The sequence below is a fragment of the Hemitrygon akajei genome, unplaced genomic scaffold, assembly GCF_048418815.1.
Source record: "Hemitrygon akajei unplaced genomic scaffold, sHemAka1.3 Scf000051, whole genome shotgun sequence".
NCBI lineage: Eukaryota > Metazoa > Chordata > Chondrichthyes > Myliobatiformes > Dasyatidae > Hemitrygon > Hemitrygon akajei.
Window position 1 is genome coordinate 2,425,777 of NW_027331937.1, and position 26,036 is coordinate 2,451,812.

Sequence of the window (26,036 nt, forward strand, 5' to 3'; positions counted from 1 at the left end):
TATCTCGTATATGCAAAAGATTAACAAGAATGTCATCCTTATGAGCACATTACATGAGGTTCCAGAGGTCAGCGCTCAGGAGGACAGAAAAACAGCCATCAGCAAGTCCCACAAGAAGCCAACACAAGGGGACAGAAGAGAAGGAGATGCAACTTCTGCTCGGCAAAAAGGAATGTAAAACAGGGACAACTTGCTGCAAATGTGGGTAACTCATATGCAAGGGTCACACACGCAAGGTATCCGACCACTAATTTGAATGCGATGACTTGTTTGTAAATAGCAATTGTTATTATTTTTGTTTGGCTTGTGTGTTGGTTAGATGTTAGTTAATATTTAATTCATAGTTAATATTTATGATTACATCGTGGTTATGAATATATGCTATGATATAGCAGTAAGGTCAGTTTGATGGTTGTAATAGTTATAAATGTTTATATCATAAATTCCATAGTTGCAGAATGTTATCGCCAGTTTCAGTTTCAACAAATATATTTAAATAATTGTGGCCGTTACGTTTTCATGTCTTAGGTAAAATAGGACATGATATTGTGTGATAGTAGATGCTTTTTAGCCAGGAACAATTTATTTCTCTAAAAAATACACTTTCCCTGGTCTCTGAAACATTAATTAAGCATTAATCCCCCTTTTATTGATGTCAGATCGGCTATTCATATATTCTAAAAAGATCTGTGGTTTAAAATTTGGTGTAGACACTTGTTATTAGGGGATTCTTAGACAGGATCAAACTTGACCCGGTTCATAATGTGAAGGTATAGATTATGAATTGTACGTAAGGGTTAATTCAGCATATTGTGGTATTTTAATGCATTGATTTCTTGACGTTTTGTGTGCTTGCAATGACTATCTATCGAATAAGTTGTTGTTCTTTGTCTATCCCGTGTTACGATATCCGGAAGGTTCTTATGGATTGTCCGATCTGTAATTACTGCTCGGCAGTCATATAATTTGTTGAAATTTGACACTTGTATTGATAGTAAGTTTCTGTACCTTTTCTGTTTCGCAGCAGCTGGTGAAACCTCAGGTCCGGACACGCTCATCGCGCTCATTTCTCATTTCTCATTCGTTCAGATCTTTCAAACTATCCAGGTGGTGTTTAACATTGTGGAATTCTGGAGTTGTCCATAACATTACATGCAGTGATCAGTGGAGTTCGGAAGCAATCGGTGTTGGGACCGCTTCTTATCATTTTGCACGTCAATGATTTGGATGAAGGATTTGATTGTTATGTGACGGGGTTTGATATCCATGTGTAGGTAGATGGAAGTACAGGTAGTGTTGAGGAAGCAAGGTGCTTGCAGAAGGAACTAGACATACCGGAGAAGAGGCAAAGAATTATGAAGGAATATAACGTAGGTAAGTGCCGACTCTTACTCTTTGGCAGAGGGAATAAAGGCGTGGAGTATTTCGTGATTGGGAAGAACATTTGTATTGAAAAATCAGAGTTGCAATTACACAGGAAAATCTGCAGATTGAGTCAGTGGTGAGGGAGCCAAATGCATGTTCAAATCCATTTTTAGAGGACTGGTATATAAAAACAGCTCCTTCGCCATGTACAAACTGTATACTCTCTATAGGCCTGGACAATCTTAACAAAGATCTTAACAAATCTTAGCAAACATTGAAACAAGCAGAGGTGCAGAGCCTTTTGGGAAGATTCCCTGTCCGAATATTTGCAGAACGGTGGGGAAGCCAAATGCAATGTTTGCAACCATTTCCAGAGAAATTGGATATTAAAGAAAATCTTTAGCAAGCTATTAATCTGTATATTCGTCCTGCTTCCGTCCTCATAATCACGTTGCACGAGCAGCATATCCAGGAGGGTCCTGCCATTTAACTTAACTGTTAACTCCCGGAACTGGCAGTACAGTGCTTCGTCACTCATAGTACCCATGTCATTGGTACCTCAATGGCCAGCGATTTCTAGTTGCTCACACACCCATTTCAGAATACTGAGGACTCGATCTGAGATATCGCTAACGTTGTCGCCGTAGATCTACCTGTCCGCACCACTAACGAATATCCTATCACCACAGAGTGACTTTCACTCTGCCCCCCACACCAACATACACTCAAGAACACCACTCAACGCCAACTTCCATTCTGTGTCACAGAGACAATCTAAGGGCATATGAGTCCAACACTGTGACTGAACACTGTTAGGTGATTATCCGGCCCCGAAACTCAGCGACGGTATCCCAAATGATGCAGGAGCTGGCCACATGGGAACTCTGCCCTGGCCCCTTCAGCCATTTCTCCTTCCTGACTGTCAAACAGTCTCCTGTTGCCTGCGTCCTGGGTGTAACTCCCTCTCTATATGTCTTTTCCATCACCACTTCAGCCTCCCAAATGATCTGGAGCTCGTTCAGTTCCACCCCCAGCTCATCAACGAGGATTGTCAGCAGATCCAGCTGAACGCAGCTCTCGCAGGTATCGTCGTCAGGTTTATCCGAGTTCTCTATGTCTTCCCAGATCCCGCAAGAGGAGCATTCAACTATCCTGCCTGGCAACTCTGTTATCCTATCTGATCTGATATAAAGAAAGGAAGGAAAATAAGACTCAGTCAAGTGTCTTTTTTTCTTTTCTTTGCCTTCTTTGATGGTAGTTTCCCTGAGATGACGCCTCGGTGAGCAGAATCCTGAAGATGACCTGTTTGACCGCCCATTCAGACGATGGTTACTGCATTTTAGCCTGACCATACTCCTGTATATCAAACGCAAACGACGCCTGGACGCCTGGATTCAAAGCTCTTTTTCACTGTTACGATCCGCTGTCGCTTTTTATACCCGTGCTGACTCCGAAATCACCCGATGTTCAGATTGGCCGCTGAGTCGAAGCTCTTTTTTTTCCGAAGATCATTATTTTAGAATACTCTTACTCGATATAATTGTCAAGCAACCTATGTAACTCTATTTTTAAGAACTATCTAAGCAATATTCATTTTAATCTGTTTATATCATCATTATTGTTTGTTTGCTTGTTTCTTTGTTTTTGATTTGCTATGTTTACCTACCTTTCTAGACTTTTTGTATATCAATGCCTAGCCCTGTGTTAATAAGTTTCTCAATTTTGTGCCAATTTACAGACACGGCACACATCCGTGGAGAGCCGACTGCTGGGATTATTAGATACACTTACAATCTGCTTTTGTATCGCTTCTCTGAATGTCTGCAAGAAAATGGTTAACTACACCTGTCATTCCGTTGAACTTAATGAAGGGAATGTCCGTGGGGATTGATGACGTCACCGCGGAGGTGTGGCTGCCGGTTACCTGTTCTATTAATATGTCTCCCTCTCAACGCCAGTCTCAATCAGAGCCGTCGCTCTGCGCTATCGGAGACCAGCGGGCTCCAGGTAGAGAGGACAGAGGCTGGATCGGGAACAGCAGAATCTGGAGTATTCCCGCAACGAATATGCAGAATGCATCGCGGAACGCTGCGGGATATGTAAGGAATATTTTCTGGCGGTATCAATATCTGGATAAAAATCCTAAAATAATACCGTTGGACACTCAAATCCATCCGGCGCTTGAGACCGTCAAAAAGGCTTACTATCCTGTACTCGCCATTGTAGCTGTCCCTGGTAAGTGTCTTGTCACTTTCTCGTGATTAACGTTGAAAAATATCAATCAGCTTCTCTTTCATACTTGTCCTCTAAAGACGCGCTAATTGCATGACAGGTCTCTCAAACCGGTACCGCTTCAGCAACAGCGGCTGCGTGAATTACGGACGTTTTCTCTCCAGCTTTGGGGCTGTCAGCGTCCCGGTTACTTCTCTGTCAGGCAAATGTTATCCGTGTCTCTTCTCATCTCAAGCACTGCCACCAAGTGACCTCTCATGCACATTCACTCGCATCCAAGCATGTTCGAGCTCTCAGAACCTCTCCTCATAATGAGTGCCCTCCAATCTAGGCAGTATTCTGGCAAATTTCATTTGCACCCTCCGTGAAGCATACACGTGCTAAGGTTACTTTATGTTCCACAGTCCAGTAGGGACAAGTTTGGATAATTCAGCTATCTCGAATACTGTTGGAGGGGACTGCATCGCTGGAATGAATGAATGAATGAATGAATGAATGAATGAATGAATGAATGAATGCATAATGAATGAATAAAGAAATAAATACCTAAAACCACACCCGTAAAAGAGAATGAAGTCACGTCTGCATCATTATTACCATGATCTTTCCCTACAAATAGTGCAGTACCATCTGGGATCCTGCAGCCCGATATCGATTGTTTAAACGGAGGTATTAGCGTCTATGCAGACGGTGCACAATGTTGCTAAAGGCGAGGCCATCTACTTGGGAAGGACAAATGGAAGAACAGAATATTATTAATTGCTAAACGATTGCAGTATGCTGCCGTGTGAAGGGACTTTAGAGTGCTTGTTCTTCAATCACAAAAGGTTGGTTTGCTGCAGCCGCAGGCTACGAGGAGGCAAATGGGTCATTGGCCTTCATTGCGAGGGGGTGAATTTATGAGCATGGAGGTTATGCTGCAAATGCACGAGGTACTGTTGAGGCGGCAGCTGGAATACTGCGTACAGGTCTGGTAAGCTGCCTTGAGAAGGGATTTACTGGCTTTGTCGTCGTTGCCCCATTTTGATTCCAAACATGAGGTGGCGAGACTATAAGGAGTGATTGTGTCGGGTGCGACTGCAGGCACTGTAATTCAGAAGTATCGGAGACGATCTTTTAGCAACATGTAAAAGTATGAAAGGGATAGATAAGACAGGGACAGGAAAGTTGTTTCCAGTGGTAGGTGAGACAGGAATTAGGGGACATAGAAAGAAGCTTGTGGGGAGTGAATTTAGGACGGAGATGAGGAGGAACTGCTTTTCCCAGAGAGTGATCAATCTGTAGAAATCTCTGCCCAATGAAGAAGTGGACGCTACCTCAGTAAATATATTTCGGAATAGTTTGGATAGATTGTGGCGTAGTAGTAAGGGTATTACGGGCTTTGGGGGAAAAAAGCAAACAGATGAATATATGTCCATGCTCAGCTCAACCAAGATCATCTACAATGCGGAGCATTTGAGTCCGAACAGCTGGACTATTCCATCTGCTAAGTCTTCATCTCTTCTGCTCTAATGTTCTCTCGTGTTTACTGTTGAAGGAAGTTGAATTTTTGTCTCCGTGATACTTGGCCCTTAATCAGTATTCAGTTCAATAGCGCATCGCGTTTACAGTTCCTTCTCCTGACGGCAGAATACATTCCAGCTATCCTTCGATATCACTGCTTGGCCCATAGGGCTCGGGAGTGGAATTCCGTCATTCGAGCACCGAGGGTTCTCGACCATTCCATCATAGCTGATTTACTATCCCTCTCAACCACATTCTGGCGCCCACTCTCCTTATCAGTTGACGGCCGGACGAATCAAGTGCATATCACTCTCTGCTGCAAATGGTTCCGACGAACTGACTCCCATAGCCGTCTGTGGCGAGGAATTGAACATATTCATCAGCCTCGGTCTAAACAGATTTCTATCCACCTCTGATCTAAAGTGATGTCTTGTAAATCCTCATCTACTCGTTTCAGACTCCACCACTACAGTAACTATCCTCTCCACGTCCACGATATGTCGGCCTTTCAACATTCGATAGATTTCATTGAGATTCCCCTCATTCACCTGAACTTCTCAGGTACATTATAGTCACTACCATTTAATAATGGATCCGATTATCTCCTTAGTATGTGCATCTATTCCATGTCGATCTCTGCTCTTGGAAATGATATCGATTAAAATAGTTGTTTTCAGAGAATATTTCATTCCGAATGTGTGTTAATGGTCTTGATTTCCTTCCGCACAGTGAACGTGGTGACAATCTTCATCCTGTCGCGTGGAAAGTGCGGTCTCTCCAAAGGCGTCACGACGTACCTGGTGGCCATGGTAGCAGCGGATCAGCTGGTCATTCTCTTCGATCTGGTATTGAGCAAGATTCCGATGACTTACATGCCATGGGAGGTTTTCTTATGGAGTTTTCGTGTTCCCGTGTGTAATATTCACGCAGCCATACTCTACGCTGCCACAGACTGTTCTGTCTGGTTCACCGTCGCTTTCACCTTTGATCGATGTGTGGCCATTTGTTTTCAGCAGCTGAAACTAAATTACTGCACCGGGAGAGCGGCGGCTCTATTTTCTGGGGACAGTGACTCTCCTGAGCTGCGGAAAGAACATTTTCTGGTACTTTATGCTCGATGGTTTATATTCGGTATTAATAATTTCCGTTCTCTGTGGTGGGAGTCGCCGTGTATTTTCCGGATTTCAGCAGGTAACACTTCAAGCGACTCATTTCATCCTCACCCCAATATTACCCTTTGTTCTGATTCTCCTGCTCAACAGTTTAACCATCAGGCACGTCTTACTGGCCAGTCGAGCTCGGAGGAGACTCCGTGGTTCTGGCAATGGCCAGACGTCCGCCGACCCGGAGATGAAGAACCGCAGGCAATCCCTCCTGTTACTGCTGGTGATGTCGGGGAATTTCATCCTGCTGTGGGCCCTGCTGACGGTGTATTCCGTATGGGATAGCCTGTACATTTATTTTAAAGCTAAACCCCCGAGTACTCTGCTGGAACTGGGCTACATTTTTCAGCTGCTGAGCTGTTGCACAAACACCGCCCTTTACGCCGTGGCCCAGACCAAGTTCAGGCTGCAATTTAAGGAGACGGTGAAATCTCCCTTTCGTCTCATGGCAATGTTCTCTCGTCGTTGTCAGGAGAGCATTAATCCTCAGTGACGCCCCAATATTTCCCATTTCTTCAGTGGCATTTGCAGTTCCATTGTGACTGTGGACGTCCCTGAATAGCTCCAGCCCTCCACCCTTCCATTCACAAACATGATCAGGGAATTCCCCAGTCTGCATCCACTCTGCTCCTTCCAGTCTACTTTCTTCACGGTTCCCTGTAATGACCCCTCTGCTCAACCAAGTGGGTGATTCTTCCCTTATTTGCAGGCGAAGCCTTGCCATCACCATCGCAATACGACCCTTCTGTCCTGCCGGTCTTCCGAGTGTTCAGATTGCCTGCTCAGGTACGCCCGATGCAGTTCCATCTCTTTCCTCGGGCGAGGGCTATTGGTTCCAAGAGCTCTTGTCCTTGAGCCGGAGCAGGTACAACGGTAAACGGGCGGACGCAGAGCCAACAACCTTTACAAAACCAATGAGATGGTTGTTAACTTCAGGAGGGCACAGAGCGACCACTCTCCGTTGAACATCGAAGGCTCCTCGACAGAGATCGTTAAGAGCACCAAATTTCCTGCTGTTAAATTGGCGGAGAATCTTGCCTGGACTTCCAACACCAGCTTCATAGCAAAGAAAGCCCAGCAGCGTCTCTACTTTCTGCGAAGGCTGAGGAAAGTCCAACTTCCACCCCCATCCGCATCACATTCTACAGGGGTTGTATTGAGAACATCCTGAGCAGCTGCATCACTGCCTGTTTCTGAAATAGCACCATCTCAGATCGTAAGATACTGCAGCAGACAATGAGGTCAGCTGAGATTATCATCGGGGTCTCTCTTCCCGCCATTACTGACATTTACACCACACGTTGCATTCGCAAAGGAAACAAAATTATGAAGGACCCCACGCACCCCTCATACAAACTATTCTCCCTCCTGTCATCTGGCAAAAGGCACCGAAGCATTCGGGCTCTCACGAACAGACTATGTAACAGTTTCTTCTTCAAGCCATCAGACTCTTCAATACCCAGAGTCCGGACTGACACCAGCTTACTGCTCTCTACTGTGCCTATTGTCTTGTTTATTATTTATTGTAATGCCTGCACTGTTTTGTGCACTTCATGCAGTCCTGGGAGGGTTTGTAGTCTAGTGTAGTTTTTGTGTTGTTTAACATAGTTCAGTGTTGGTTTTGTATTCTTTCATGTAGACCCATGGTACTGAAAAACGTCGCGTTTTTACGGTGTACTGTACCAGCAGTACTGGTCGAAATGACAATAAAAACTGACTTGGCTTGACTTGACTTGACTTGACTTGATCTTTAGTGGTGATCCTATCTGTCGAATTGTATATTCGGTACATGTGGCAGGTGATTGCAGGGGAAAGGGCGCATGATTTCTATTTATTTATTGACTCCCTCGTAGCTTGGGCTTTCTCCTTCTCCGGTTGATTATCCGCCGTTCTACTCATTTCCCGCCTGTGCCTATAAACCGTGATTACCGCGGCGTACTCCTGATCCCTCCCACAGATCAAACACCTATGTGTTGATAGGTTAATTGGTCATTGTAAATTGTCCTATTAGCAGGATAGCTCAGACCGTGAAGCATTGCGCCAGCCAGGGCCCGACCATTGGGATTAGACTGGAAGTAAGGCTTTTGAGAAGGACCTGCTCCGGGTGGTTGAGACATAAGACCGATTTGCATTGGAAAGCATGGCTTCAATAAAGAGTACAGAGAACAGTTGTGGAGGGCACCCATTCTGCATGTGACAATTGTTGGAAATGTTCTGGCGTTTAACCTGGATGAAAATGGACGGGGCTCATAAACACTCTTGCAGACGACACATAGGCGATGGAGTTGTCGATGTTGTGGGAGCTTGGTGAAAGTCCAGTTAGAAATCTGGCCGGAGAAATGATAAACGTGTGATAGAAATGCGACAGTTCGGTCTCGAACGATAGAGAAATACGAGAATAGGAAATATTTTTAGGAATATAGAGAAATGAAGAGAACAATGTATGGTTTATGCTGAGGTATTGGAAAAATGCTCAACTTGGTCTCGTTACGTACACGAAAGCCCTGGGAAAAGCTCCTCTTACGTGCACGCAACACTGTAAAAGTTTCAGCAGCAATAGAACACACCTGGAGTCTGGTTTTGCTGTTAAGAATCACTAATTTTTGACTAACCCGTGTTATCAGTATAATCAATCTATAGTTGTGTAAAAACATAGAGTTCCCAAAGTTATTCAAGCTCGGAAGGAAGCGCTACAGTCTTAAGATGGAATGTAAGACATTTCTGTTCAGTTTAAAAGTACAGAATTTGAAGTGAGAGCGAGAGGTATTTGTAATCCAAACAAACAGGTGATGTCGGTCTTCCCGTTGCCCTCGGATTCCTCACACGAAACATCACTAACAGAAGCTTCACACAAGGCGGCGGGCATCTTCAAGTGAACCACCACCCAGGCAAGGGGCGACACACCGGTCGATTCCACAAGGTTACTCCAGTCATACACAGCGTGATACCCAGTTCCACGACCTACGAAATAACTGCAACAATGATTTGCCACAGGGGTGCCTTTCTGCAGTGAACTACGAAACCCAGAGAAATGGTAAACACACACGTGTATTCAAGGTTTTCCCCTCAACAGAGAACCCACTACTGCGTGAGTACCATACTTTCGTATCCGAATGGAAAGAAACTCACCCTCACGGGCTACTTGGAGACACAGTCCAAACTCTGATTTATAAATAAGTTTCTTCTGTTTCAAAACTTTCCCTCCTCTCAATTCTGCAAACTTCTAGTTCCAGCAACTTGCGAGAGTCATTTTTCAATACTCCGGATCTGAAAGATTAAACAAGCGGCCGGCTCATTGGTGACTTCCATTGACGGAATCCATCTTGTTTCTGACTGTTTGTCTCTGTGTCCTTGTATATTCAAAAACAAGCCGCAGAATAAAATGTAAACATTCGTTGTCCCTCAAATAACGACACCTTTCTCACCACATCAACAGAGCAATTTATATACTCAGCCGAAATCCAACAGTATCTAAAAGTCCGGCTCATTGTCTCGGCCTTTTTAAATGACATTCCACAGAAAAAATGAACCCTGGGTTTATAAAACAATCGAAACACCTGTTCGTGGACATGTAATTCAGTAACTCTACTGTTTGAGTCACTCATCCACAAACATAAAAAGAAACGTAGAATTGAATGCCGCCAGCAGGTGGCAGAGTATGATGCAGAGATTGATGTTGCAATTCACAATTCGCATTTTAATCAGAACAAATAAAGAACAGTCCATAGTTAATGTCGGACATTGAGTCCTTCCTGGGATTTGTGATATATATATATATATATAACCGACTCGGATGTTTGTAAATAGGCCGATCAGTAATCTTGCAGAAGACAAGATAAACATTTATTTACAAAGATACGCAAACTGAACTCTGGGAGTTCAGTTAGACGAGAAGCTAGACTGGACTGCCAACACAGATGCCTTGTGCAGGAAGGCACAGAGTCGACTGTACTTCCTTAGAAGGTTGGCGTCATTCAATGTCTGTAGTGAGATGCTGAAGATGTTCTATAGGTCAGTTGTGGAGAGCGCCCTCTTCTTTGTGGTGGCGTGTTGGGGAGGAAGCATTAAGAAGAAGGACGCCTCACGTCTTAATAAGCTGATAAGGAAGGCGGGCTCTGTCGTGGGCAAAGTACTGGAGAGTTTAACATCGGTAGCTGAGCGAAGGGCGCTGAGTAGGCTACGGTCAATTATGGAAAACCCTGAACATCCTCTACATAGCACCATCCAGAGACAGAGAAGCAGTTTCAGCGACAGGTTACTGTCGATGCAATGCTCCTCAGACAGGATGAAGAGGTCAATACTCCCCAATGCCATTAGGCTTTACAATTCAACTGCCAGGAATTAAGAACTTTTTTAAAGCTATTATTAATGTTTTTTGAGTTAGTGATTTAGATGCATATCATATTATTACTGAGTTAAGTATTGTATGTAATGAGTTTTTGCTACAACAAGTGTATGGGACATTGGAAAAAATGTTGAATTTCCGCATGGGGATGAATAAAGTATCTATCTATCTATCTATCTATCTATCTATCTATCTATCTATCTATCTATCTATCTATCTATCTATCTAAACGGCAAGACGTTTACACTAGCGAGTCGTGTGTATAAGGGTTGCACTTCCTGATATGGTGATCGAGGCACAAGGAAAAGTTGCCTTTAAAAGAAGCCCGGACAGACATGTGTCTCTGTGGAAAATGGAAGGATATGATCATTTTACAAGCAGAAAGGATTAATTAGCAATTATGGAAAAATACTAAATCTACAACATATTAAATGAACTTCGGAGTACAATTCTCTGCCGAGCATCTACTTACCTTATTAATTACATAGTGTTTGCGATAGGCCTCTATTTATTAAAGCTCCATGTGCCAATCCAGTAGTCTCATAAAAAGACCCTATGGTATCCGCCTTCACCACCGTCATCGATATCCTTTTAGACACACTCACTAATCTCTGAGCGGAAAACGGAACCTGACATCGCCTCTGTACCTCCTTTCAGCAGTTTAAAGGGGTGCCCTCTGGTGATAGTCATTTAAACCCTGGGATAAAGCCTCTGACTATTCATCTGATCAATGCTTCTCAGCAGTTTATAAAGATCTGTATGGTCACCACTCATCGTCCGTCTCTCCAAGGAGAAAAGACCTATTCTAGAAAGCCATGCCACCGCCCCTCACAATCCAGGCAACATATTTGTAAATCTGCTCTAAACCCTTTATATGTTTTCCACATCCTTCTTGTAGTGAGGCGACCAGATGTGGGCACAGTACTCCGGTTGGGGTCTGACCAGGATCCTCTTTAGATGCAACGATACCTCTCGCCTCTTAAACACAATCCCGCGATTGATGAAGGCCAATGCACCGTATGCCTGCTAAACCACAGAGTCAAAGAGCGCAGCTGATTTGAGCTTCCTATAGACATCGACCCCAGGATGCCTCTGAACCTCAACACTGCCAAGCGTCTTGCCATTAATACTATATTCTGCCATTATATTAGACCTACCAAAATGAACTACTTCACACTTACCTGGGTTGAACTCCATCTGCGACTTCTCTGCCCAGTTTCCATCCTATCAATGTCCCACAGTCACCTCCTCCACAAAATTGCAACTTCTCCATTCCCAATTGATGATGCAAAGATCATCTTCAGAGGATCAGCAATCTCCTCCCTCGCCTCCCGCAGTTACCTGGGGTACATCTCATCCGGTCCCGGTGACATCCTACTTGATGCTTTCCAAAAGCTCCAGCATTTCCTGTTATAAAGATGTAGTTGCTCAATCATTTCAGTTTGCTGCAAGTCATCACTATATTCACCAAGATCCTTTTCCATAGTGAATACTGAAATAAATAATTCATTACGTACTTCTGGCTATTTCCTCTGGTTCCATACACACTTTCCCACTGTCACAAGTGATAGGTCCTATTCGTTCACATCCTGTACCTAACCTCCACCCACAAAGACTCCGAAACAATTCCACCATGACGTCCACCTTTTCTGCAGCCGTGACACTCTGTGTGATCAACAGTGCCACGCCCCCTCCACGTTTTCCTCCCTCACTGTCCCTAAGGCCGCTACATCATAAGACCATAAGACAAAGGAGCAAAAGTCGGCCATTCTGCCCATTGAGTCTGCTCCGCCATTTCATCATGAGCTGCTCCAATCTCTCCTTTAGTCCCACTCACCTGCCTTCTCACAATAACCTTTGATGCCCTGTAGTCCCTGTAAAGGCGACCACAACACAGCTCCATGTGCTGATCCACGGTCTAAGCTCATACGCTTTGGTCACAATACTCCTTGCGTTAAAATAGACAGATCTCAAAACGTCGGCCTGAGCACGTCACATCTCTTTCACCTGTCTACCCTCCCTCTCCCACTGTGGATAAACGTTCTCTATTTGTGTGCAATCCTCCTCTTCTTCATTCTCTTAAGTTCGGTTTTCACCCCCCAGCAATTCTAGTTTAAAATCTCCCCAGTAGACTTAGCAAACCTCCCCGCCAGGATATTGGACCCTCCGGGATTCAACTGCAACCCGTCCTTTTGTACAGGTCACACCTGCCCCAAAAGAGGTCCCAATGGTCCAGAAATCTGAATCCCTGTTCCCTGATCCAATCCCTCAGCCACGCATATATCCTCCACCACACTGTATTCCTATTCTCGCTGTCGGGTGGCACAGTCAGTAATTATCCGGAAGTTACTACCTTTGCGGTGCTGCTTCTCAACTTCCTTTCCGACTACCAATAGTCTTTTTTTTTCTGGACCTCTTCCCTTTTCCTACCAATGTCATTGGTATCAATATGTACCACGACCTCCGGCTGTTCTCCCTCGCAATGAAGGATATCATGGACTCGATCTCAAACATCCCGGACCCTGACACCTGGGAGGCAAACTATCATTCGAGTTTGCTCCCTGCGTCAACAGAATTGCCTGTACGCCCCCCTAAATATAGAGACCCCATCACTAATGCCGTCCCTTTCTTTTCCATACCCTTCGGAGCCACAGGGCCGGACTTTGTGCCAGATGCCTCGGCAGGAAGGCAGATCCCCCCCCCCGCCCCCCAAAACAACAATATTAAATCAGGAGTACTTATTGTCAAGAGGTTCCACAAAAAGAGTACTCTCTAGTACCTTACACTTACCCTTCCCTCTCCTGATTGTTGTCCCCGTGTGACCACCCCCCTATAAATCCTTCATTTGGCCTCCTCGCTCTCCCCGACCATACGAAGGTCATCGAGCAGCAGCTCAACATACCGGTCCAGATATGGCCGTCCGGGAGCATGGGAGACTCCAGGGCCTCCCACATCTGACACCGAGCACAGACAACCGGCCTCAGGCTCATACATCCGTCCGCAATTAACACCGGCAAGCCGACCTCACCGTTGCAGACTGTCAGATTGTAGGATGCTGCGGCCATCACTGAACCGTTCTGAATGTTGGTCGCATTTCGGATTTCAATGTCCAAGGCTACAGGATGTATCGGAGTAATTGGAAGGTCTTTAGATTGGATGGCTTGTTTCTGCAGGTGAAGAATGGCATCAGCTCGGTAAAAAGATGTGACATATGACCGTAAGCTGTGGAATCACTGTGGGTGGTGTTAAGAAACTGACAGGGTAAAAGGATCTTCATTGGAGGTATATACAGGCCTCCCGACAGTAGCTGGAATACAGACCACAGATTTCAACGGGGAAAATATGTGCATAAAGGTCGATGCTATGAAAACCATGGGATTGTTCTACATGCACCTCGATTGGGTTGGTTTGTTCTTACAGTGTGTCCTGAAGCCGACTTGTGGATCAGCTACAGTGGATTGCGTGTTAAGAAATCAATCGGAAATGATTAGAGAGCTTAAGGTAAACGAACTTTAAGCAGTCATTAAAATATTAAAATATATTTGAGTTCAATTATAAATATGATAGGGAACATTAAACTCCGAAGTAGCAGAACTTCAGTGGCGTAAATGATAATTACAGTGCTATGAGAAAGGTCTTGAACAAATAAAAATTGATCGAGACGCTGTCAGGATTGTCTGCAGGATGGATTTCTGGATCAAAAGCGGAAACTGCAGAATATATTCTTTCTAATAACCAAAAATACTCAAATAACTAAGTAGCACAATCGTGGCAAAACGTAAAAGCAAAAGGAAGGCAGATAACAAAGCAAAAACTGCTGGGAAAACAGCGTAATGGGAAAACTTGTGGATGAAATATGAAAGCAAGATAGTGAAAAAATATCATAGCCTGTGTAGAAAAATCGTTTTCAAGTACAAAAATCAAACAGAAATAAGAATGGATATAGGACCACTAGCAAATGAGGCAGGAGAAATAATAATGGGGGACAAGGAGATGACAAATGAAAGAAATTAGCATGTTGCAGCGATCGTCACTGTGGAAGATACCATCAGTTTGTATGATGTTGTAGTCTGTGAAGGAACAGGAGTGGGTGCGGTTATTCTCACAAGAGATGAATGTGCCCAAAAAGCTGAAGGACCACAGGGTACATTGTTCACCGGACCAGATAAACACCACATCATGCTTCTTAAAGACTGAGCGGTAGAGACTGTGGAGCATTAGCACTGATCTTTCTGAAATCATTGAACTGTCTCATGGTGCCAGGTGACAGAAAAATTGAAAATGCCACTTCGCTTTTTAGGACAGGAGGGAGATAGCAGAATGGGAGTTATACACCTGAAAGGATGCTACCCAAGGTTTGGGTGTCTGAGAGAAGAGGACTTAGACTCAGAATATGGAGGCGTCCATTTAAAACAGAGAAGCGGATAACTTTCTGTCGCCAGAGGTGTTGAATTTGGGGAATCTGACATCACATTCAGCTGTGAAGGCTGTGTCCGTGGGTTTATTTAAGGCAGAAATTTATTGTTTTTTAGAATATACACGTGTGTAATGGGGAGCCAGCTGGGGGAGCCCCGGAGAGAATACAAGGCATGCGGGTCGTGTTAGAGATGACAGAAGGGCTAAGAGGACACAATGTGACGTGTGACGACTTCTTCACATCTCAGGAGCTTGGTCAGGCGCTCCTGAAAAATAAAATCACAATGGTGGGCACCGGGAGGCAGAACAATCCTGTGATGCCACCCGTGGTGGTGGCAATATGGGGGAGAGACGTCTTGTCTTCCAAGTTTGCTTTCACCCATGACACCACAGTTGTCTTGTATATGCAAAAGATTAACAAGAATGTCATCCTCATGAGCACATTACATGAGGTTGCAGAGGTCAGCGCTCAGGAGGGCAGAAAACCAGCCATCATCCTTGACCACAATGCCAACAAAGGAGGAGTGGACAACGTTGACAAAGTAACAGGAACGTACAGCTGCTACAGGGGAACAGCACGCTTGCCTCTCGCCATATTCCATAACATCATTGACATATCGACCTACAATGCCTTTGTCATATGGAGTGCGCTGAACCCTACCTGGAGGGCAAGCAGGAGGAAAAGTAGGAGGTTATGTCTGCAAATTTTGTTCAGACTCCTTTTACGCAAAGGCGACACCACCTTCCCCGACGAGTAGTCTCAGCAGCAGTGCTCAGGGCAGTGCCGCGATCTGAACCCGGCGCTCATCAACAACAAGTCCCACAAGAAGCCATCACAGGGGGACAGAAGAGAAAGAGATACAAATTCTGCTCGGCAAAAAAAGGACTGTAAAACAGGGACAACTTGCTGCAAATGTGGGTAACACATATGCAAGGGTCACACACGCAAGGTATCCGAACACTCCTTTGAATGCGAAGTATAGTTTGCAAATAGCAATTGTTATTATTTCTGTTTAGTTTGCGTGTTGGTTAAATGTTAGTTAATGTTTAATTAATAGTTAATATTTATGATTACATCGTGGTTATGAGGATATTTTATGATATAGCAGTAAGGACAGTGTTTGATTGTTGTAATGGTTATAAATGTTTATATCATAAATTCCACAGTTGCAGCATGTTCTCGCCATTTTCAGTTTCAACAAATATATTTAAATCATTGTGGCCGTTACGTTTTCATGCCTTAGGTAAAATGGGACATGATATTGTGTGATAGTAGATGCTTTTTGCCAGAAACGATTTTGTTTCTAAAAAATACACTTTCCCTGCTCTCTAAAACATTAATTAAGGATTAATCACCCATTTATTGATGTCAGGTCGGCTATTCATATATTCTAAAAAGATCTGTGGTTTAAAAATTGGTTAGACACTTGTTATTAGGGGTTTCTTAGACCGGATCAAACGACCCGGCTCATAATGTGGTATAGATTATGAATTGTACGTAACGGCTAATTCAGCATATTGTGGTATTTTAAAGCATTGATTTCTTGACGTTCTGTGTGCTTGCAATGACTATCTATCGAATACGTTGTTGTTCTTTGTCTGTCCCGTGTTACGATATTCGGACGGTTCTTATGGATTGTCCGATCTGTAGTTACTGCTCGGCAGTCATATGATTTGTTGAAATTTGACACTTGTATTGATAGTAAGTTTCTGTACCTTTTCTGTTTCGCAGCAACTGTTGAAACCTCAGGTCCGGACACAGTCAATCACGCTCATTTCTCATTTCTCATTCGCTCAGATCTTTCAAACTATCCAGGTGGTGTTTAACATTGTGGCCTTCTGGAGTTGTCCTTAAACATTACATGCGGTGATCAGTGGAGTTCCGAAGCAATCGGTGTTGAGACCGCTTCTTATCATGTACGTCAATGATTAGGATGAAGGATTTGATTGTTATGTGACAGGGGTTGAGACCCATGTGAAGGTAAATGGAAGGGCAGGCAGTGTTGAGGAAGCAAGGTGCTTGCAGAAGGAACTAGACAGACCGGAGAAGAGGCAAAGAAATATGAAGGAAAATAATGTAGGTAAGTGCCGAGTCTTACTCTTTGGCAGAGGGAATAAAGGCGTGGAATATTTCGTAAATGGGAAGAACTTTTGCAGTGAAAAATCAGAGTTGCAATTACACAGGAAAACTGCAGATTGAGTCAGTGGTGAGGGAGCCAAACGCATGTTCCAATCCATTTTCAGAGGACTGGTATATAAAAACAGCTCCTTCGCCATGTACAAACTGTATACTCTCTATCGGCCTGGACAATCTTAACAATGATGAGAACATTGAGACAAGCAGAGGTGCAGAGCCTTTTGGGAAGATTCCCTGTCGGAATATATGCGGAACGGTGGGGAAGACAAATGCAATGTTTGCAACCATTTCCAGAGAAATTGGATATTAAAGAAAATCTTTAGCAAGCTATTAATCTGTATATTCGTCCTGCTTCCGGCCTCATAATCACGTTCCACCGGCAGCATATCCGGGAGGGCCCTGCCATTTAACTTAACTGTTAACTCCCGGAACTGGCAGTACAGTGCTTCGTCACTCATAGTACCCATGTCATTGGTAACTCAATGGCCAACGATTTCTAGCTGCTCACACACCCATTTCAGAATACTGAGGACTCGATCTGAAATATCGCTAACGTTGTCGCCGTAGATCTCCCTGTCCACACCACTAACGAATATCCTATCACCACAGAGTGACTTTCACTCTGCCCCCCCCCCACACCAACATACACTCAAGAACACCACTCAACGCCAACTTCCATTCTGTGTGACAGAGACAATCTAAGGGCATGTGAGTCCAACACTGTGACGGAACACTGTTAGGTGAATATCCCGCCCCGAAACTCAGCGACGGTATCCCATATGTTGCAGGAGATGGCCACATGGGAACTCTGCCCTGGCCCCTTCAGCCATTTCTCCCTCTTGACTGTCAAACAGTCTCCTGTTGCCTGCGTCCTGGGTGTAACTCCCTCTCGAAATGTCTTTTCCATCACCACTTTAGCCTCCCGAACGATCTGGAACTCGTCCAGTTCCACCCCCAGCTCATCAACGCGGATTGTCAGCAGATCCAGCTGAACGCAGCTCCCGCAGCCGTCGTCGTCAGGTTTATCGGAGTTCTCTATGTCTTCCGAGATCCCGCAAGAGGAGCATTCAACTATCCTGCCTGACATCTCTGTTACCCTATCTGTTCAGATATAAAGAAGGGAATGAAAATAAGACTCTGTCAAGTGTCTTTTGTTTTTTTGCTTTTGGTTTATTTTTTTCCTTTTCTTTGTCTTCTTTGACTGTAGTTTCACTGAGATGACGCCTCAGTAAGCAGAATCCTGAAGATGACCTGTTTGAGCGCCCATTCAGACGATGGCTGCTGCATTTGACCCTGCCTTACTCCTGCTGATCAACCGCAAACGCCGCCTGGACGCTGGTCAAAGCGCTTTTTCACAGTTACGATCCGCTGTCGCTTCTTATACCCGTGCTGACTCCGAAATCACCAGATGTCCAGATTGGCCGGTGATTCGAAGTTCTTTTTTATCCGAAACTCATTATTTTGGAATAATCTAACTCGATATCATTGTCAATCAACCTATGCAACTCTACTTTTTAAGAACTATCTGAGCAATATTCATGTTTTAATCTGTTTATATCATCATTATTGTTTGTTTGTTTGTTTCCTTTTTTTTGATTTGCTACGTGTACCTTCCTTTCCTGACTTGTATAGCAATGTCTAGCCCTGTGTCAATAAGATTGTCAATTTTGTGCCAATTTATAGACAGGGCATGCATCCTTGGAGAGCCGACTGCTCGGATTATCAGATACACATACAATCTGCTTTTGTATCGCTTCTCTGAGTGTCTGCAAGCAAATGGTTAACTTCACCTGTCATTCCGTAGAACTTTATGCAGGGAGTGTCCGTGGGGATTGATGACGTCACCGCGGAGGTGTGGCTGTTGGTTCCCTGTTCTATTAATATGTCTGCATCTCAACGCCAGTCTCAAACAGAGCCGTCACTCTGCGCTATCGGAGACCAGCGGGCTCCAGGTAGAGAGCACAGAGGCTGGATCGGGAACAGGAGAATCTGTAGTATTCCAGCAATGAATCTGCAAAATGCAACGCGGAACGCTTCGGGATCTGTAAGGAATATTTTCTGGGGATATCCATATCTGGATAAAAATTCTAAAATGGTACCGTTGGGCATTCAAATCCATCCGGCACTTGAGACCGTCAAAATGGTTTACTATCCTGTACTCGCCATTGTAGCTGTCCCAGGTAAGTGTCTCGTCTCTTCCTCGTGATTAAAGTTGAAAAATATCAAACAGCTTCTCTTTCATTCTTGTCTTCTATCGACTCGCTAATTGCATGGCAGGTCTCTCAAACCGGTACCGCTTCAGCAACACCGGCTGAGTGAATTGCGGACGATTTCTCTCCAGCTTTGGAGCTGTTAGCGACCCGGTTACTTCTCTGTCAGGCAAATGTTATCCGTCTCTCTTCATATCTCAAGCACTGCCACCAAGTGACCTCTCATGCACCTACACTCGGATCCAAGCATGTTCTAGCTCTCAGAACCTCTACTCACAGTGAGTGCCCTCCAGTCTAGGCAGTATTCTGTAAAATTACATCTGCACCCTCTGTATAAAATACGCATGCTTCCGTTACTTTATGTTCTACAGTCGAATTAGGACATGGTAGGATAATTCAGCTACCTCGAAATTTGTTGGAGGGGACGACATCGCTGGAATGAATGAATAAAAAATGAAATAAATACCTAAAGCCCCACCGGTAAAAGAGAATGAAGTCACGTGGGTTTCATTACTACCATGATCTTCCGCCTACACAAATAGTGCAGGGCAATCCTGGAGCCTGCAGACGGATATCGATTGTTGAAGTGACAAATGGAAGAACAGAATATTATTAAACGGTAAACGATTGCAGTATGCTGCCGTGTGGAGGCAGTTTAGAGTGTTTGTTCTTCAATCACAAAATGTAGGTTTGCAGCAGCAGCAGGCTAACAAGGAGGCAAATAGGTTATTGGCTTTCATTGCTGGAGGGGTGAATTTATGAGCATGGTGGTTACGCTGAAAATGCACGAGGTACTGTTGAGGAGGCAGCTGGAATATTGCGTACAGGTCTGGTAAGCTGCCTTGAGAAGGGATTTACTGGCCTTGTCGTCGTTTCCCCATCTTGATTCTTTGATTCTAGACATGAGGTGACGAGACTATAAGGAAAGATTGTTTCGGGTGCGACTGCAGACACTGGAATTCAGAAGTATCAGAGACGATCTTTATATAAAAAAACGAAAGGGATAAATAAAACAGGGACAGGAAAGTTTTGAAGGAGAATTTAGGAAAGGATTGAATTTAGGACGGAGATCTGGAGGCACTGCTTTTCCCAAAGAGTGGTCAAACTGTGCAATTCTCTGTCCAATGAAGAAGTGGACTCTACTTCAGTAAATATATTTCAGAGAAGTTTGGGTAGATTTTTGCGTAGTAAGTGTATTACGGGCTTTGGAGGAAAAAAAGCAGGCCGATGGAGATATGTCCATAGTCAGCTCAACCATGATCATCTTCAATGGCGGAGCATTCCAGTACGAACAGATGGACTATTTCAGCTACTGCTTTTTTCAGCTCTTCTGCTCTAATGTTCGCTCATGTTTACTGTTGAAGGAATTTGAATTTCTGGTGCCGTGATACTCGGCATTTAATCGGTATTCAGTTCATTATCACATCCCGTTTTCAGCTCTTTCTCCTGACAGCAAAGTTTAGAATACATTCTAGATACATCGATAGCAATTCCTTGGCTCATAGGGCTCGGGAGTTGATTTATCATCCCTCTCAAACACATTCTGGCCCCAAAGAACTGACTCCCTTTGCCGTCTGCGGCGAGGAATTCCACATGTTCACCAGCCTCGGTCTAAACAAATTTCTATCCACGTCTGTTCTAAAGTGACGACTTGTAAATCCTCATCTTCCAGTTTCAGACTCCACCACTATAGTAGCTATCCTCTCCACGTCCACGATATGTCGGCCTTTCAATATTCGATAGGTTTCAGTGAGATTCCCCTCATTCTCCTGAAATTCTCAGGTACAGTACACACACTACACATTTAATAATGGATCCGATTATCTCCTTAGTAGATACATCGATTTCATGTCCATCTCTGCACTTTCGAATGCTATCGACTAAAGCATTTGATTTCAGGGAATATTTCATTCCGAATGTCTGTTAATGTTCTTTACTTCCCTCCGGACAGTGAACGTGGTGACAATCGCCATCCTGTCGCGGGGAAAGTGCGGTCTCTCCAAAGGCGTCACAAGGTACCTGGTTGCCATGGTAGCAGCGGATCAGCTGGTCGTTCTCTTCGATCTGGTATTAAACAAGATTCCGTTGATTTACATGTCATGGGAGGTTTTCTACTGGAGTTTTCATGTTCCCGTGTGTAATATTCACGCCGTCATACTCTACGCTGCTACGGACTGTTCTGTCTGGTTCACTGTCGCTTTCACCTTTGATCGATTTGTTGCCATTTGTTTTCAGCAGCTGAAAATAAATTACTGCACCAGGAGAGTGGCTGCTCTGGTTCTGGGGACATTGACTCTGCTGAGCTGCGTAAAGAACATTTTCTGGTACCTTATGCTCGATGGGATATATTCGGTATTTATTCTGTCCTTGCTCTGTTTGGAGATTCGCAGTTTCTTTTCCGCACTTCAGTTTGTGACATTTCAAGTGATTCATTTCATCCTCACCCCAATATTACCCTTTATTCTGATTCTCCTGCTCAACAGTTTAACCATCAGGCACGTCTTACTGGCCAGTCGAGCCCGGAGGAGACTCCGTGGTTCGCGCGGTGGCGAGACGCCCGCCGACCCGGAGATGAAGAACCGCAGGCAATCCCTCCTGTTACTGCTGGTGATGTCGGGGAATTTCACCCTGCTGTGGGCGCTGCTGACGGTGTATTCCGTATGGGATAGCCTGTACATTTATTTTAAATCTGATCCCCCGAATACGCTGCTGGAACTGGGCTACATGTTTCAACTGCTGAGCTGCTGTACCAACACGGCCCTTTACGCCGTGGCCCAGACAAGGTTCAGGATGCAGTTCAAGGAGACGGTGAAATTTCCCTTCCGTCTAATGACAAAGTTCTCTCGTCGTTGTCAGGAGAGCATTAATGCTCAGTGACGGCCCAAAATCTCCCATTTCGTCAGTGACATAGGCAGTTCCATTGGGGCTGTGGACGTGCCTGAATAGCTCCCGCCCGCAGCACCTCCATGCACCAACAGATTCAGGGATAGTCCCAGTCTCCCTCCATTCAGCTCACCCCAGTTTTCTTTCTTCACGGGTTCCCGGTAATGTCTCCTTCAGTTCCACCAGTAGGTGACTGTACCCTTGTTTGCATGTGAAGCCTTGACCTCACCATCGAAACACGAATGTGGTGCCCTGCCTGTATTCCGTGCGGTCCGAATGCCTGCTCAGGTTCGCCCAATGTAGCTCCATCTCCTTCCTCTGGTGAGGTCTATTGGTTCCAAGAGCGCCTATCTTTGAGCCGCTCAGGAAGTTCCGTTACTGTGAACAGACAAAGTCCCCGCTTGCAGCGGATTCCTTTGGAGATCTGTCTGCCACCTAGAAAATAAGTTAATAACTCTCACTCGTAAAACGAATCATCTAAACGTGCGACCCTAGCGGCAATCCCCATCGCAAAGCCTCTGGGAAATAAAAGAAATTCTTGGACACCCTGCACCTGGCCCCAACCCACCTGGACACAAAAAAAACACGTACTTTCGAATGCTATTCATAGACTTCAGTTCAGAATTCAACACAATCATCCCTCAGAAACTGATTGGAAAGCTTATCCTACCGGTCCTGAACACCCCCCTCTGCAACTGGATTACAGTCTTCCCAACAGGCAGAGCTCAGTCAGACCGGATCGGGAGCAGCATCTCCAATACTATCACACCGTGCAGTTTTTGTCCTGTTTCGTGAAGCATCATGGTCCTGAAAAACGTTGTATCGTTTTTACTGTGTGCTGTACGAGCAGTAATGGTCGAAATGACAATAAAGGGTGACTTGACAAGACGACTTGACTTGTAGTCGTTGTCCTGTCTGTGGACCTGTGCTCAGTATATTGGGTATGTGAGAATGGTGATTGGGGAGGAAAGGGCACATGATGTCTATTTATTTATTGATTCCTTCGTAGCTTGGCCTCTCACTTTCTCCAGTTGATTATCCGCCGTTCTACTCATGTCCCGCCTGTGCCTATATTCCGTGTCCACCTGGGTGTCCACGGCGTACTCCTGATTCCTCCCACAGACCAAACACTTGTGAGTTGAAAAGTTAATCGGCCATTGTAAATTATCCTATTAGCAGGGTCGCTCAGACCGTGAAGGATTTTGAGCCAGTCAAGGCCCGAATGTTGGGATGAGACTAGAAGTAAGCGTTTTGAAAACGACCCGTTCAGTTAGGCTGAGATATGAGACCGGGATGCATTGGATAACATGGCTTCAAATAGAATACAGAGGGCAGTGGTGAAAGGCAGCCATTCCGCATGTGACAATTGTTGGCAATGTTCTGGCGTCTGACTTGGATGAAAATCGGAGTGACTCATAAATACTCCTGAGGACGTGTTGGAGCTGTCGATGTTGAGGCAGCTTGGTAAAAGTCCAGTTAGAAATGTGGCCGGAGAAATGACAAATTTGTCACAGTTCGGTCTCGAACGATAGGGAAATATTTGTATAAATATTTATTTTTATAAATAGGATTTTTTTTCGGAAATTAGAGAAAATTGAGAGAACAAAAGTCGGTTTATGCTGAGGTATTAGAAGAATGTTCAGCTTTGTAGTGTTACGTACACGCAACCCTGGGGAAAGTACCTCTTACGTGCAGCAACACTGTAAAAGTTTCAGCAGCAATAGAACACACCTGGAGTCTGCTTTTGCTGTTGACAATCACTATTTTATTAGTTACTACGTAATATAGTAACGTAAAAGAGGTAAAACAAGAGGTTGAAGTATTATGCATTATATGTGTATAACAAAATAAAATTCCCAAACGTATTCAAGCTTAAGTGGAAAGAGCTACAGTCTTATGATGGTATGTAACAGATCTAAAAGTCAGTCTCATTCCCTCGGCGTTTTCAAGTGACAGATCACTAAACAAATTAACCCAGGGGGTATATAAAAGTCGAAACACCTGTTCGTGGACAGGTAATTCGGTAACTGTTGTTTAATTCACTCATTTGCAAAAATACAACCGTAGATTTGTATACCGCCAGCAGGTGGCAGATTCTGATGCAGAGATTTTATTGTCACCCAGGAATCGCATTATCATCACAACGCATAAAGAACAGTCCATAGTTAATTTCTGACAGTGAGTCTTCCCGGGGTTTGTGATATATATAACTGACTCGGATGATTGCAAATAGACTGATAAATAATCTTCCAGATGACACAAAAAAAAACATTTATTTGCAGACAGGTACAAAGTGCTGGGCATTTTCATACGGTAGTTTCAAATGTACTCTGAAGGACAAGACGTTGCCACAGAGAGCAGTGGGTACATGGGATGCGCTTCCTATTGTTGTGGTCCAATTTTCTCCCTGATAGCCTCACAACCCCTCTTACTCCAATTAACAGCATTTCTAACTTGACTTTTCCTAACTCTCTCCAATGTTATTGCAAAGGAGACACAATTATGATCACTATCTCCAAAATGCTCTGCCACTGAGAGATCTGACACCCGGCCAGGTTCATTTCCCAATACCAGGTCAAGTATTGTCTCTCCTCTTGTCGATTTGTATACATGTTTTGTCAAGAAACCTTCATGAACACACGTAAAAAACTCCACCCAATTTAACCCTTGCTCTGGGGAGATTGCAACGGATATTAGGGAAAATAAATTCTCCAATCGCGACACCTCTGCTATTATTACATCTTTCCAGGATCTCTTACCCTGTCTACGCCTTGAATTCCCTGTTGCTATTCGGCGGCCTGTACAAACATCCAGAAAAGTTATTGACCCCCACTGCTCCCAAGCTCCAACAACAGAGACTCCGTAGACAATTCCACCATGACGCCCAACGTTTCTGCAGCCATGACACTCTCTCTGATCGACAGTACCACGCCCCTCCTCTATTGCCTCCCTCCCTGTTTCTGAGCCATCCAAGTCCCTCTAATGGCCACCCTATCAAGGCTCCAAGTACTAATCCACGCTCTGAGCTCATCCGCTTTGTTCACAATACTCCCTGAGCTAAAATAGAAACTTCTCAAACCGTCTATGTGAGCGCATCCCTTCACCGACACCTCTCCGTCATCCCTCAAGTACAGTCTACCAGTTTTCTCTATTTGTGAGCCAACCTCTTCTTCTGCAGTCTCTTCAGTTCGGTTCCGATCCCCCACCCCTAACAATTTTAGTTGAAACTCTCCCCATTAGCCTTATCAAACCTCCACGCCGTGTTATTGGTCCCCCTGGAATTCAAGTGCAACCCTTAATTTTTGTCCAGGTCACACCTGCTCCAAAGGAAGTCCCAATGATCCAGAAATCTGAATTCCTGTCCCCTGCTCTAAACACTCAGCCATGCGTTTATCCTCCACCTCATTCCCTTCATATAGTCACTGTCGTGTGCCACAGTAGGTAATCGCAAGATTGGTACCTTTGCGATCCTGCTTCTCAACTTCCTTCCTGAGTCCCTGTATTCTTTTTTCAAGACCTCTTCCCTTTTCCGACTAATGTCATTGGTATCAATATGTGCCACGACCTCTGGCGGTTCTCCCTCCCAGTGCAGGATATCTTGTACACGATCTCACACATCCCGGACCATGGCACCTGCGAGGCAATCTACCATCCGTGTTTCCTTCCTGCGTCCACAGAATCGCCTGCCTGTCTCCCTAACAGTATTACCTCCTATCAGTACTACCCCCTTCCTTTCCCTACCCTTCTGAGCCACAGGGCCGGGTCCTATGCCAGAGGCACGG